The sequence below is a fragment of the Trachemys scripta genome, chromosome 19, assembly GCF_013100865.1.
Source record: "Trachemys scripta elegans isolate TJP31775 chromosome 19, CAS_Tse_1.0, whole genome shotgun sequence".
NCBI classification, from domain to species: domain Eukaryota; kingdom Metazoa; phylum Chordata; order Testudines; family Emydidae; genus Trachemys; species Trachemys scripta.
The window spans coordinates 10,612,495-10,627,924 of record NC_048316.1 but is presented as its reverse complement, the minus strand read 5'-3'; the positions used below and the strand labels follow the sequence as shown (position 1 = coordinate 10,627,924).

Here is a 15,430-nt window from a genome sequence, read left to right as displayed (position 1 = left end):
GAGGGCTGATTCTGGATTTATCCCTCCTGCCTTGCAGGAATGTGTAATTTGCTCCCCACACTATGAATAGCAGGAGAGTCTGTCACCAAACACTCCAAGGACAGCAGAGGGCATTAATCATTAACCAGAAGCCACAGACTATTTCAATCCCCTCACTTTAGGGTTGCCAACCCTCTACGATTGTCCTGGAGTCTCCCAGAATTAAAGATTAATCTTTAATTAAAGATTATGTCATGGGATGAAACCTCCAGGAATACATCCAACCAAAACTGACAACCCTACCTCACTTGGTTTCTTCTTTGGGGATATGTAATGCTGATCAGGAGAATTCATCAATTCCCACCCATTTATCCAGCAGGAAACATCCACAAGAGAACGTAGCTCGGATTAATTTACTCTGTTGATTACAGTCAGAAAAGTGTTGTTCCCATCTGCTGATCTGTGCAGTGAGTTTGGAGGTGTTGGGTACGGTTCCTGATGAGCCTACATCACATCTGGGGTGGCTCCAATTAGCCCTTTAGGATACGTCTACACAGCAGCTGGCAGCATGCTTCCCAGCACTGTTCAAGCTAACATGCTAAAAATGGCAGTATGGCCACAACAGTAAAGGCAATGGCTCAGGCTAGCTATCCAAGTACCTACCCAGAGGGTCACACGGGCTCGTACTGGCCGTCTCAGCCGAGAAACTAAGGCCTGAATGAGCCACAGGGCTGGACTCCCTTTGCGTCGGGGTGAAGCACAACGACTGTGCAGCATTAGGAAAGCTCACCCCATAGCTTCTCGCACTGTGGTTAATCAAGGCTTTGGTTTCTGTCAATCTGACCCCTTTGCCTAGCACCTAAACCCAGACTTGCTCATGCGAGGAGCAACACTATAGGGTTTCATTTATTCTTCCTCCATGAAACTTATGTTGAATATGCTGTTTACAACTCAAAATACAGGATCTGCAGCTGCCAGAAAGGGGTTGTGTTTGGGGCAGCGAGTTCTCTCCCCCTTTAATCGGAGAGGGAAAAACTGGGCTGCAGGCTGCTGAGGCCAGGCAGAATCCCCAAAGCACCTAGGGAGCTGCTTGTAAGCCAATCTTATGCATAAACATGACAAGAGAAGCCCCGAATCTTATCTGCCAGTGCCTGGGAGTGCAACACTTCCCCATCAGCAGTGAGGTAAGGATTCCCAGAAACACGAGCCATGTTTTATCTGTCCCGCTTCCTTAAAGCACATGCTGTATCACATTGGGACCGGATGCAGAGACCGCAAGCAACCCATGTGTCTTAAAGAGGGAGGGAAGGAGCAGGGTTTGTGAGTTCAAGTCAGGCACAACCACAGAAAGGATCCCGCTCTCCTATCCACTCACTACCAGTGAGAGGAGCAAATTTCCAGGACTCTCACCCGCAACCTCCACTTCTTCATTTAACCAACACGGTTCCAGTACTCTCCGGGAGGGTGGCAGCGGGCAGTGACTCCCCAGCACAGCTAAACTGTATTTTACATCCCACGTGGCATCCTGGAGGTGTGCCTCAGTGATCCAGAGAGCAGGTGTGATATACTGTACCCAGACTCCCTAGTAGCACAGCAGGGCTAACTCAGTCCTTTGTCCTCCCGAGGACCATGCAATGAGCGATGCAGGGATTCCTCAGCCCAGGCCTTGAGTAACTCTGCCTGGACTGTAACGCCACCATAGCACCCAGAGATGGTGAGTTAGGAGAAAGAATTCATGCATCACTCGTGTCCTCCCCCAGCATGCCACAGCAGGGTGATCCTCAGGCTGGGCCCTGGCTTGTGCCATGCTCACCTGTGGACACGAAGCACAACAACAGCACTTCCCTGTGGCATGCAGCTTACTCAGAGTGTAGCAGCGATACTTTGGGTCACCGCTTTGAACTACCCATTTTATATGACTCTTCACACAGGCTGTCTATAAAGCAGGGTAGGGTGGGGGTGGAGGATTGAAGTTGCTAATTTTGGCTGCCACCAGAGATCCCATCTTATGCTCCTCCTGTAACGTAAGTGGTAGGGCTCTGAGCTGGAGACCTGAAGGTTCAAGGCCTGCAAATCTTTGCAAACCACTAGGGACGGGTGTTAACTTCTTGGCAGGTGCTCAGGTACTACAGTGATACAAGAACCAGAATTATGCCAGAAGGGACCCCAGCTTTAGCTGTGGTGTTCACAGTTCACTCACCCTTGAGGTTCTGGTCTCTCTCTTCCCCAAACTTTTAAATAAAAGCCCACTCCCAGGTGCTATTTTAAACGTGACCAATGTCCCTGCCTTGGTCATTCTTCCTCCCTACTTTTGCTTCTTCCCGACCCGGTAGCCACTCACCCCCTCAACCTGTATTCATTTAAAATGTTAAGGGGTTTATTTATTATTGTTGGATGACATTTGGCCGGGTTCTGAACCCCACCCTCCCAGCACCCTGAACACATTGACCATGGCATTTTGGTAAAAGCCAGGAGCTGGGACGGGTGCCCTTGAGCCAGAAGCCACCTCCTTGTGCAGTGTCCTCCCTGCCAGCTTGTCGCTTCTCCCTATTCCAGGAGGGCTACACGACTGGCGCAGTGTCTGATCTTTCATCCTGAGGGATCCCAGGGCTCTTTGTGGACCATGTAAAAACATTAGCAAGACCAGCCCACCGGGAAAGCTTCTTTTGCTTTCCTCATCTCCTACGCCCAGCCCTACGTCATCAGTCTGACCCGCTGAGCAACACCTGAGAACCAAACCTGCCACACTGATGAGGGCTGCAGGATGAGGCTATCTATGGCATTTACTTGGCTCCCATAATTTTATCTTTGTGCCTCATGATCATTAACACATTTATCCTCACAGCACCCAGCAAGGGTGGACATTTCTATTATCCCCATGTCACAGACAGCGAGTAGAGGCATATAAAAGATTAAATAACTCCCTCAAGGTCAGACAGAGAGTCGGTGCCAGAGCAGGGAACTGAACTCATGTCTCAGGCCCCAGGCTCACGCCCTAACCACTTAAACACCCTTCCTCCCTGGGTGTGTATTTTAATTCTTTGTCATGCAGGGCCCTGACCGTAACCCTCTCTGGGATACACACAGTTTTGTCACCACACCCATTTGCTCAAGCAGCAGAAAGATGCTGTGATGGACGAGTGCTCCAGAAAAGCCAAGAGAGAGAGAGAAACAGACACAAAAGGCTGCACCTCCTCCCTGCACAGAGCTCCCCAAACCTTACAGAAATAATAGTATGTGTATAGGCCACAGACACACAGCACAGTAACAAAAATATACCACGAGCATCTCCCATTAGAACCCAGCCCTAAGGAGGGGCCTCACCCTCCAATGCTTCCTCATTCACCGTGGGAAAGAACCTCTTTCCTCGCCCATCTGTGCACAAAAGTCTCTTATCCCAGGGACAGCATTTTAGCCCCCCCACATAGCTCCACGTGTTTGCCTAATAAGAGCATCAGTGAAATGTCCTTTGAGGTAAGGTGACTATATTTCCCAAAGGGAAAACGGAACACCACGTGGGGCTAGCCCGAGACCTCCCTCCCTCCCTGCGCGGGTCTGGCCCGAGCTGCTTGCCCCAGCCCCCCTCCCCATGCAGGGCTGGCGTCGCTGCTCACTGGAGCCCAGACTGTCCCCCCTGCAAGGCTGGGGCTGGTGTCGCTACTCGCTTGGCAAATGCCCACTTTTGCCAAAAAAAGTCGGGACGGCCAGGACAGGGCTTAAAGAAGGGACTGTCCTGGCAAAAACAGGATGTAGGGTCACCTTACTCCAGGGCTCTGCTTTGGCTGACTGGTCTTTTCAAGTCCTGCAGTAGCTGCCTCTTGGAAGGGGGCTCTGTACAATCAGCTGCCTCTTTATGGGTGCTGCCGGCACGACTGGGTGCGTAGCAATAGGATGAAGGGAAACCTATTTTGCTCAGAATGTATTCTCTTACGCCCTGAGATGGGCAGGGCCCCTGCAGACTGAGGGGCAGAGCTGCCCCGTCTTTACCCCTTACCCTTCTGTAAGGCACAAGCCTGTCTGATGGGGACCACAACTGAGGCTAGCAGGAGGATGTGTGGGAGAACCCATGCAGGGTAGGAGACAACCAGGTCATTGCTGGATTCTTGAAAGTGACCTGCATTTCTGAGGAAGGTTTGGGCCATGAACCCATCCTCTGTGCAGCGGTGCCAGTCACCCCGGCAGTCTTTAAGACAGACAAGTTCCTACGTGACAGAGATGACAAAGCTTGGGCCTCCCAGCGGGCATGGAAGAAGAGGCATGATGCCGCCTCAGTTCCCTAACCTCTCCTAGGAGATCAGGCCCGCAAAAGACAACCCACTTCACAAGGCGATTAAGAAAAGCCCATTGCCACCACGCATTGACGGCTCCCAGAGCTTTCATCACAGTGCGCGGACCATGGGAACGGCCACACTGTGGAATAATTATATGAGAAACGTAACCCAACTGTGGGAGACTAGGTTGGTAATGAGACGCTGAGCTTTCTCCCCAGGGCTCCAGTCAACGGTTCAAAGCTAGCCCAGCAGCGACCAAGAGATGGTAACAACAAACAGTCGTTGCATAAGTTCCTTTGTAAAATGAGTGGTGTGGGCTCAGCCTAGTTCCTAGGGGACACGTCACCAAAGCTATCACTACTGGCCCTAACTGGCTCCCCTATGGCAGCCTCATGGCCCGCTGTTCCACTTGGTAACTCCTAGGGGCCTTGTCTTCACTAAGGGGCTCTTACTTCCAGTTAGCTACCACAACATGAAATCCTAGGGAAGACAAGGCAATCATAGTTTAAAACACGAGTTGGAAATGGAGGTTAAACCTTAAGCTCCCCCACAGCCTTCATCTCACCCTGCTAACCCACATGAAAGCTGCAAACTGCCCTGCCTTCACTAGACTTCTACCTCGTGTTAGTTACCATGAGATAAGAATGCCTCCTTCTTCTTGGTGCATTTGCACCACAAGAGCATGCCAGGGCAGGGTTGAAGTATATTGGTGAGACAATGTGGAAAATACCTGCACTGCAGGGTAGTCCCTGAACTGGTATATTGGGGTAGCATTTGCAAAACTACATTATTCGTTGCCATGCTATACACATTGGTATGACATAAGTATGGGGCTTCAGTCATGTACTATGAGTTCAGAACATGCCCTGAGGACGGTATCATCACATACAAAGCCCTTCTTTATGCAGTACATTACATAAAGAGACACGTAAAGTTATCCTGTCACTATTAAGCAAGCCAGCCCGTTGAAAAACAAAAACCCATCTCCTCCTACAAAGCTTATCAACCACAGCTTCAGTCTGTTTACAATATGCAACCACTCCGGGGGTGAGAAAAAAAAAAAAAAGAGAGAGAGAGAGAGAGAGAGATCACAAACGGCACAGCATTACACAAGCCTCCACAACGCTGCACCAGGCAGATGCGAATGCTCCGACGCCTACAAATTGACAGCAACATTGCTAATCCCACGATTGCAAAAATACCTTTCAAGTTTGTAAGAAGTGCCTGTTGCAGAGCTCACAGGTGATGCATGTAGAGTAGGGGACAGCAAGAAGTGACTTTCATGTTAGGCAGTGACGGGGGTGGGGAAGACGACCAAAGGAATTTATACCCAGACACACACACACATACCCCCTTCCCCCACCCCCAACTCTGATGAAAATAGACCAAAGTTCCTATTTTGGCTGCATTCTTGCAATAAGTTCTGCACAGACAGAAATCACCATGGACTCGCCCACAACGAGCTCACTGCAAGATGATGGCCTTTGTGGCTACATTTGCCCGTTAAAGTTTTAAGTCATTTATGACCAATTAACCTGGCAAATGTATTTATTTATTTAAAGTGAATTTAAAGCTGGTGAAAGGTGCCAGAACAGCTTCCCTGGGGGCTGAATTCATCTCCCTGTGGCAATGCAAGCTTCCCTTGCGTCATCCCAGCAAGTGCATCTACCCAGGACTGCATCTCGGTGCAAGAAACCCTTCAATTCTAGGCCTCTTTATTGAATCTTGCCAGCAAGGCGGGTTCTGCTACCAAGAGTACTGACACTACCAACTCATTTCACATAGGCCACTACTGAACAGCCATCAGATGGCGACTTACTGGTTGCTGTCAGCCAGGGCCATCCTTAGGATTTATGGGGCCCTACGCAGTATAATTAAACTGATGTCCCTATGCCCAATGGCAGCCCAGGCGTGTGGGAGGGAAACGAGGCAGCAAAGAATACCGAGCCGCCCGGCCCGCCTCACGGCGGCGGAGAGTCACAGTTCCCCGCAGACACCCCCGTACTCTCTCCCTCACACAGAATGCGCAGCGCTGACGCATTCGGCTCTGTGAATACGGCCCCCGCCTAAGGAGACAGCAGCGCGCGCTGGGTGTGCGGGAGCCAACCCACTTTTACCTGCTGTCATGGGTGGTGGGTGAAGCCTCCCCAGCCCACCTGTGGCCCCACCCATACTCTACCCTGCTCTGCCCCAGGCCCCGCCCCCACTCTGCCCAGGCCCCGCCCTCTCCCCACTGTCTCCCTCCTCTCTTCCCTCTCTGATCACCCCCTTCCAGTCAAATCCCTGAACCCAAATGAAGCAAATGACATTTGGAAAAAAAAACAAAAACACTCTTCTGCCATTTTTTTCTAAAGAAAATGGAGCATGTTTTCCACTGCATGCCAGAAGGTGAAGACTGGACATGCAAAAGGTACCTAATTAAAAGCACTAAATTTGGGAATAAAAAATATCAGTCACCGGTTTTCTGATATACCCTGAAATTTGTCAGAGATTTATTTGCAAAAACTTTGTAGTTAGAGCAAGTCAGCTGTCCTGCTGAGTACAACATTAAACATTATGGAATACATGATGCACCTCTTCTTTGTTTTACATTTTCTTAATCAGTATTTCTAAGCTGATTTTATTTTTTAAATGTACTCTTAAGCCTTCATAAAGTAATCATTCCAGATTATTATATATTTAGCTCACTGAAACAAAGACATTATTTTAAATTAATCAGTCACAGAGGTTTAGTATATTCATAACAATGTTCATTGCTTTTAGAAAAAGGAAACTTTTAGTGTGATCTCCATAACAATAGACATGTTTATGAAATTTCACCAACTTTAAAAAATATGTTTCCAAAGATTTTAGGCATAACAAAGGATTTTATATCTTACTAAGGTACTGACTTTGCTAGAGGGTTCTCTTAAAACTAGTTAATCAAATAGTCAGAAGTAAAGAAAGGGAAACTCGTTTGTCCTGCTATCTGGCAGGAAAGGGGTGTTGTCCCTTTAAGGGCTCTCTTCAAGGATTTTTTAGAGATGTGATTTTATCATCTTCAGCAACACACTAATTAAATATTTTTAAACTAACGTGTTCTGAGTAACTTACAGTGATGCGCAACTGTTTTTGTCAGTAAATTCAGAAACTGAGAGTATATATCTGGAGGTTGGCAAATGCCTGTTAAATGGCTCTTTAACAGTTTCAATGTTGGGCTAATCAGGCTGGCAGGCTGGAGGCTTTTTCACTTTTAAGTTACTAGATCCCCTCCGGAGTAAGAGAATCACCAGACTGCAGTAGCTAGCTGTGGGAGCCTGCAGGAAGGGTCAGAACAGGGATAGGAAGAGGCAGAAGGGTGGACACTAAGACCCAGAGGTGCCCCACGCATCTGCGTATGCCTAAGGAGGGCCCTGCTGTCAGCCTTGGACAGATATAAGTCAGTGGCCTACTGCAGAAGTTGTTGCTTCACTTCCCCCTTTTGAAGCCCCTGAGGAACTCAGCCCACATCATTGTGGGAGCGTTAACACCAAAGACTTGCTCCTGGGCTACAAAGGGCATTCTCTTTTGGGAACAGTAAGAACATTTATGCTCATCAAGTTTTGCTTATACCCCTATTAAGTTATTTATGAAAGCCCCAGACCCTGCGGTCCAGCTCAGCTGTGCTTAAAGCCATGTTTGTGCACTCCCAATCCCTGGGACAATCAGGAGCTTGTTTGACCCTCAACATAAATTAGAGCTGCCACAGGGCTGCTCTAACTTCTGTTACCATCCATCCTATTTTACTCCCTCTTAAGGTCTTTGGTTCCTTCTCCAGTATGGTGTGACCAGATCTGGCCTAGAAACTAAACACACAAGATTATTTTACCAAAGTTAGTTTCTTATCCACACAGGTAAAACTCTCCACCAAGCTCTCATCATCTAACATTTTTATTACTGCAACTTCTCTCTGGCCCTGACAAATGCTATCTTGCCCTGCTCATATCCATTCAGAATACTGCCACAAAGATCCTTTTCTTGGGCCACCACTTGGACCATATCACTCTCTTTGAATCCCTCCACTGGCTCCCCATCCTCCATTGCATCAAATATAAGCTGCTTGTCTTCCCTTTTAAGGTCCTTCACAGTCAATCCTCACCCTACCTAACATCTCTCTTTTGCTATCAAGCTGCCAATGCTCCGCTCCAATCCACCCATGATGCCAGGCACCACTGCCCACTTGTTACATTTTCAAACAAGCACCTTTGTGGTTTCTCCCCTGCTGCCCCATATGCCTGGGAGGTGCTCTCAGTACAGACCTGCAATGCTACATAATTATCCACCTTCAAATCCTTCAACCCTCTCCTTTGCCATGATACCTACAGAAAAACATCGACAACAGCAACACTGACTGTTGGTGTGTAAAGACTATTGCCTATCATGATGATGAATACTGTCTCACTGTTCACTTATGCACCCCCATCTATCTGTATCCATCTGTTGTCTCGTCTTGTACTTCAATTGTACACTGCTTGGGGTAGGGACTTTTTGTTGTGTTCATACAATGCCCAATGGGGTGCTGGTCCATGACTAGGTACTATGGTAATACAAATTAACATTGATTTAATATTCTTATTATTAATTATTTATTAATTTACTCAAATCCTCATTTACATTTTCTACTCGATTTCAGTCTATTTGGCCTGCCATAGTCTGAACCTTACTTTTACCTAAAAGAAAATCAAGGAAAGGATTTCCACATCATCTCCTGTCTGTCTAAACCAGCCTATAATTTAATACATCAATCATTTATATTCTGCTGGTTAATTCACTGCATTCCTTCGCTAATAGCATTTGTCATCCTTTTGCTGTTTATATATAATCCTATCCGCTATAATGTTTCTATAGTGCCTTTGATTTAAAGATCTAAGCACTTGACAATTAATCCCCTTTACTCACCTACTTCATAGGTTGGTTATCAAACACAAACTATTAAACTGAGGCAGAGGGGTCCAATTCAGTTTGTCCAAGATGGCAGAACAAGAACTAAACCAGGAGTCCAGACCCACCAGTACTTTGTTCTGAACACTAGACAATGTTCCCTTCCTTAATAGAAGAGCTGATGCTATCCATTGCTAGCTCGGTATCTCCTAGTGTCAAAATATCAATGAGGAACAGCAGTGTAGTGACCATGGAATCTCAGACACCACATGAAGTGGATTTAATATTGCACTGACTGATGTCTCAGCCCTGCAGATCAAACCCTTTGCTGAAGTCAAGGGGAATTTTATCTATGCAATGACCACAAGGTCAGGCCCAAAGCATTCACTTCTTCCCTTTGGTTTAATCCTGCTTTCTCTCATGCAGGAACTCTTGTCTCCAGAGACTTTACACTGCTCAAGCAAACACATACAACCATTAGAGGCTCACAGGGAAAAGTAATGGGAAGCAGAGCTCTGCTAATGTAATCTGGACTGGAGCTAACCTTGTTTGCGTATATGGCTAATGGGGAAGGGGCTGTCAGCAAGGGGAGATAGAAAAGAACTCCTTATGCATAACAGGCTGCTCTACTAGGGCTTCCTGCTCCAGAATAAATAGGAAGAAGAATATCAAACTGCTCCACCCTCACTTACACTAATAGACAAGCATGGGTGAAATACCAGATCCCTGAATCTAACCACAAGCACGTGCAGGGGGGGAAGCGGAGATCAGGTACAAATCATTTAGAAAAGGAAGTCTAAAGCCAAACATCATGCACCATCCTGGAAGTGACACACAATCAATGGGTTTGAGAGAGGGGGCAGGGGGAAAAGCCGGGAGAAGTTAAAGAGAACAGCAGAAGAATAGTGAGGAAAATTATCTGTCTAGAGCAGGGATTCTCACAGCACATTTTCTGGTGGCCTCAGAGTGCAGCCACCAAATCTTGCTGGTGGCCATTATTACAATTTTCCCTAAAATAATTAATTTAGGAAAAACAAATAAATATGCACACATACTTGTCCAAATCACTTATTTATGTAGGGTTTTTATTTGCATACTCAATAATAATCATGTACAGATTATCTCTATTCTTGTCTCTATTCTTTACTGGACTTAAACAGAATAGAAACACAAATAAGGTGTTGTGCATGTTCTTGCCCTTTTTGTTGTTGTTTTTTGCTTTTTTTAGTTGTGGTTTCGGGTTGTTTTTTTTTAAGACTTGCTAGCTAGTAAGTCTGCTCCTGTGAAAAGTGATATTTGAATATTTTTTAATATCACTTTTCATAGCAGCAGCCTTATTATCTAGGTCTGAGGCAGTGATGAGTGATATTTACAAACCTACACATACCACTTTCCACAGCAGACTTACTCAGCCCTGGCAAGCCGGGGGAAAAATTAAGCCCTGGAAGGGGAGGTGGAGAGGGAGACAGGGGGGCCAAGGGTGATGGGGTTGATGGGTGAGAGGCTGGGGGCGGCAGCAGGGGTTAGGGGTGATGAGCCCAGGGGCCGGGGAAACAGAGCCCGCCACGGCACAGCCAAAACCCAGAGCCCAAAGCCCCACGACTGGAGCCCGTGGCCGGAACCTGCCACCTGCCACCCCAGGCCTGAAACCAGAAGCCTGAGCCCCACCACCCCCGGGAAGGTGGGGAACTCACACCAGCTGTCTGCTCCTCTGGTGCTTGTGGCTCCAAAGGGGGCAGGGCCCAACCCCTCCTTGCAGCCCAAGGGGAGGAACCGTTGCTTTACCCTCACCCCCAATCACTGCCCAGGAGGTTGTGACCGCAAGAAAAGCCCCTGGTGGCCGCATGCGGCCATGGTAGCTGCATTTGAGAAATGCTGGTCTAGAGGGACCAAAGAGCCTTGTCTGGGTAGAAAGATTTTGGGTGTCACAACCTAATAGATGCATTCATAGTGAAGCGATCGAGTTCTCAGTGTTACTTGAGGAAGCATGTCTAGGGGAAAACAGTATAGTCCAGCAGTTAAGGCAGGGGCTTGGGCAATCAGGACTCCTAGATTCTATTCCCAGCTCTGACACTGACTCCGTGTGCGACCATGGGCAAATTATCTAACTCCTCTGCTTATCAGTTTCCCCAGAAGTTAAACAGAAATACCACAATCTACCTTACAGGGATGCTGCAAGTCTTAAATATTTGTAAAGCGCTTTGGGATCCTTTGATGAAAGGCACGACAGAAGTGGAAGGTATTATTATTCCTGCTCAACTGAGGTCAATTTGGAGTTTGGTGGAGCTGGTGATGAATTAAAGCACCTAATTAGAGAGAAGACGTTTCTGAAATAAATGTTTCAATCCCTGTATGGGTCATTGATAAAGCCAGAAACCCAATACATCTCACTGGTGGAAAAGAAAGAAGCCTCCACATATTTCTAACTATACCATGCAGGAACCAAATTCCTCTGTTTTTGGCTCCCTCCCTCCCTAAACACACACACAAGAGATGTACACATATCACAGTTTTTAAAAGACTTTCTTCCTCATACCCCATCAAACCACATAATTCAAACTCCACAGCTAAGAACACAATAGGCAGCGTCTGGTGCCATTAACAACTGGGTTTTGGCAGCACACCCCTAGTATCCAATGAGGGAAGGCTGGCTATGTTTGGCCAGCCACAAAAATAAGTGGGTGACTCCGGATAGCTGGAGACAATCTGCTGGGTGATGAATTCTAAAGCTTCAGGAACAAGGAAGGACAGGCTAATGTCTTAACAGGACAAGTGCCTTTCACCTAGTGGTGTAGAACAGGAATCTCAGTGCAGTGGGAGATTTAGGAGTGAGCCTTATTCAGCCCTCCTTGGCCAACAGGAAAGTCACTGCAAAATGGTGTTCTCTAAGGATAGAAAGGGCTGCAAAATTGGCAGGGGGAGAGGGCAACGTGAAAGGAAATTCTTAGGGCTCTGAAAGCAACAAAGCAATCCAGGTATTAGAGGAAAACATGTCCCAAGCACCAAATTACAGCTCACCAAAACAACAAGGGGAGGGATAGCTCAGTAGTTTGAGCATTGGCCTGTTAAACCCAGGGTTGTGAGTTCAATCCTTGAGGGGGCCACTTAGGGATCTGCGGTAAAATCAGTACTTGGTCCTGCTAGTGAAGGCAGGGGGCTGGACAGTTACAGAGGCAGGCATTATATACTGACACAGGGAGAGAAGGGAGTTACTTTGCAAAACAGCTTACCAGACTCTTAAAACTTGCTAAAAAAACAGTTTTGCCTGGAGAATAAGAGGATCTCCTGGTGGCACCAAAAATAACAAGGCTTTAGGGCATACAGCACGTATTTATATTGGATCCTCCATATGCCACAGCAACATTGGGAGTTCAGCACCTGGCAAGCTACAAAGCACTGGAACCTAATGGACAATGAGGCCTTATAATCGCACAAAGATGGAGAGATTAAATTGAGGTTTGACAATACACCTCTACTCCGATATAATGCTGTCCTCGGGAGCCAAAAAAATCGTACCGCGTTTTAGGTGAAACCGCATTATATCGAACTTGCTTTGATCTGCCGGAGTGCGCAGCCCCGCCCCCTCGGGGCACTGCTTTACTGTGTTATATCCGAATTCGTGTTATATCGGGTCATGTTATATTGGGGTAGAGGTGTACTAAAGGAAGATCTGTAAAACAGCTGAAGTGTCATGGCAACATGTAAAGCTACAAGAGTGATTAGGAAGCGTGGAGAGACTGAGATGTGGAAAGATTAGAAAGGGTAAATACGCTAAGCAATAACTAAGGGAGGAAGCAATCTACAAATACATGAAGGATGAAAAAAACGGAAAGAAAGGGATTTAGGGAAACTGAACAAAAAGCTATAACAAGGAATAATGAGGCTGAATATCAGGAAAAACTGCCTGATGCCAAGGTCACATCTATTGGCTTGTAGAATAGCCTCCCAAAGCAAGTGGTAGAAGCCCCATTGCTTGAGAAGCTAAGGTTGAAGCTAGCTGCTCATTATATGCCCAATTTTTAAACACCTCCAGTAACATTCCCCAAAAGATTCTAAACCCCTTGAAATTTCTTATGCTAAATCTCATGCCAGGATAGAATTTGGGGGGGAGGGGGAGTTTAGAAGAGAGTTTTATTTCCTATACTGGAAATATCCCCCCAGACTAGAAAACCAGGATTTCTTAATAGCCTAGTAACCTAAACAAATTTGGGAAAGTCAAAGAAATGGCTTACAACAGTGGAATTGCATGAGCACCTAAAGCCCTAACCAAGATTGAGGCCTTGTTATACTAGGGACTATACAAAACACATAAGAAGACACTGTCCCCCAAAAGATTGCAAACTAATTACACGGCAAGATTAAGGCTGGGTGGGTTATGTAAATCAAGTGGGGGGGAATAATGAGGATTTTATAGCAATGGGGAATTGTCTGCATCTGTTAAGTGTTTACTTCCAGACTTCTTAATGTTTGGGATTTCTTCCGAAGCTGTGGAATTTTTGTTAAGAAGATTTCTGCTGCTAGAAACCTCTTTAATCTAACAGACAAAGTCACATCAAGATCCTACGGCTGGAAGTTGAAGCTTGACAAATTCAAACTGGAAATAAGGCCCAAATTGTTATCGAGGAGGAACCATTGGAACAACTTACCAAGCAATGTGGTGGATTCTCCATCACTTGAAGTCTTTAAATCAAGACAGGATATCTTTCTGAAAGACACTCTCTAGTCTAACCACAAGTTCTTGTGCTTCATGCATGAATTACTGAGTTAAATTCTACGGAGAGACTAGATCATTACAATGTATCCTTTCTGGATTTAAAAATCTATGAAATTTTGGGAGGGTGATGACTGGACGCCATTGAAACACACTTTAATTTTAATTTGGGAATTTAAAATTAGATTGGATAAAACATTAGTAAGTGCATAACAGGGATCAATCCTGAATGGATGGGATTAAGGAGGGAATGGGTATGGAAGGACGTAGTGGACTTCCTCTCTAAATTGCACGAATTTATGAACAGAAAAGAGATGTAAATGGTCTAGAAGAGGGAGCAGAAAGAAGTCAGATGACATATAAGAAATGGATCCAAAAACTCAACATTGGGAAGTGAAACATGTCTGGTCCTATTAGCCCTTCCTCTTCAATGATGCCTGCCTTCCTTCCCCACCACACCCCTACAAAAATATAATTTTATCATGGTCTGCTCTCCAAAACGCTTATTATATAAAGCATTTTTCCTTTTTTCTGTTTTGTTTCTGAAGAGTATGATAAGCAAATTGTAACGTAGATTGTCTAGCAAATACTGTTCTTGGGTGTTAAAACAGTTTAACTTACTTAAATAGTATGTCTCTTTTAGGGGCAAATATTTCCAATTGTTTCAACAAGTATTATAGTAAAAACCACTAACCAACCATTCAATACAAACAAGACCAGTCTGAAACAACCGTTGCAATCAAAGTTGTCACACACAAAAGGACACACTGCTTCAAGCTTGTTTTGCCTCTTGCAACAAAAACATCTCACAGTCTCTTATGATGCTTTGGAAACAAACTCACCTCATTTCTTAACATCACATATTAATATCAGAACAGAAAAATGATTGAATTAATGCTACTGAGATTATAACGCACTCAAAGGAAGTAGGAGGATCTTAGTGGAGAATAGGTCATATCCTAGAAACAGAGCACTGTGTTGATATATTGGATGCGATAAATCATAATGAACATGCTGGGATATAAAAATCACACAAGGCAAAAATATTAAATGGCTACTCCTAGGAGATGGAGGGAAGCGTATTTTAAATCAGAGTCTGACTTTAATCCCAGGTCGTCTTGTTCATTTTTCGAGCGGTGGACAGCAAAGGCATCTTAACAATGAACACTTAGGAGGCTTGCATGTTCTCTAGGCAGTGTTACTGACTTCTTGATGGAGTAATATCATGTAGTGGCCCAGGCAAATCCCAAGCAGCGGGAGTCCGTCTGCACACAATGAACAAGAAATATTCATTTCGGGCCAAAGAAAAAGAATCTCTGGCATCAAGCAGCCAAAGAGCAGGAGTACATTGGTGCCCAGGAGAGCTTCGCCTCAGAGGATGGGTCCAGCCCACAGGAGCGGAGGGCGGCCCAGTGCTCTGGATTATGACTAAAGGAGGAAGCAGTGAGAGTGGCGGCGGGCCCGGCGGCTTTACCCGCAAGGATGGAGAGAAGGGCCAAGCACCAGGAACACCGGCAGGGCCCACCTCCGCCCCAAGGAGCCGGGGGTGGGGAGCAGAGCCCGGGGCAGG

The 15,430-nt window shown here is 46.2% G+C and overlaps 1 protein-coding gene across 2 annotated transcripts in view; it reads right to left on the bottom strand.

Annotated features, from left to right (window-relative positions):
- Positions 1-15,430, bottom strand: part of PIK3CD (phosphatidylinositol-4,5-bisphosphate 3-kinase catalytic subunit delta) — a 64,904-nt gene that overhangs the window by 31,569 nt on the left and 17,905 nt on the right. The gene's annotated exons all lie outside the window — the stretch shown is intronic.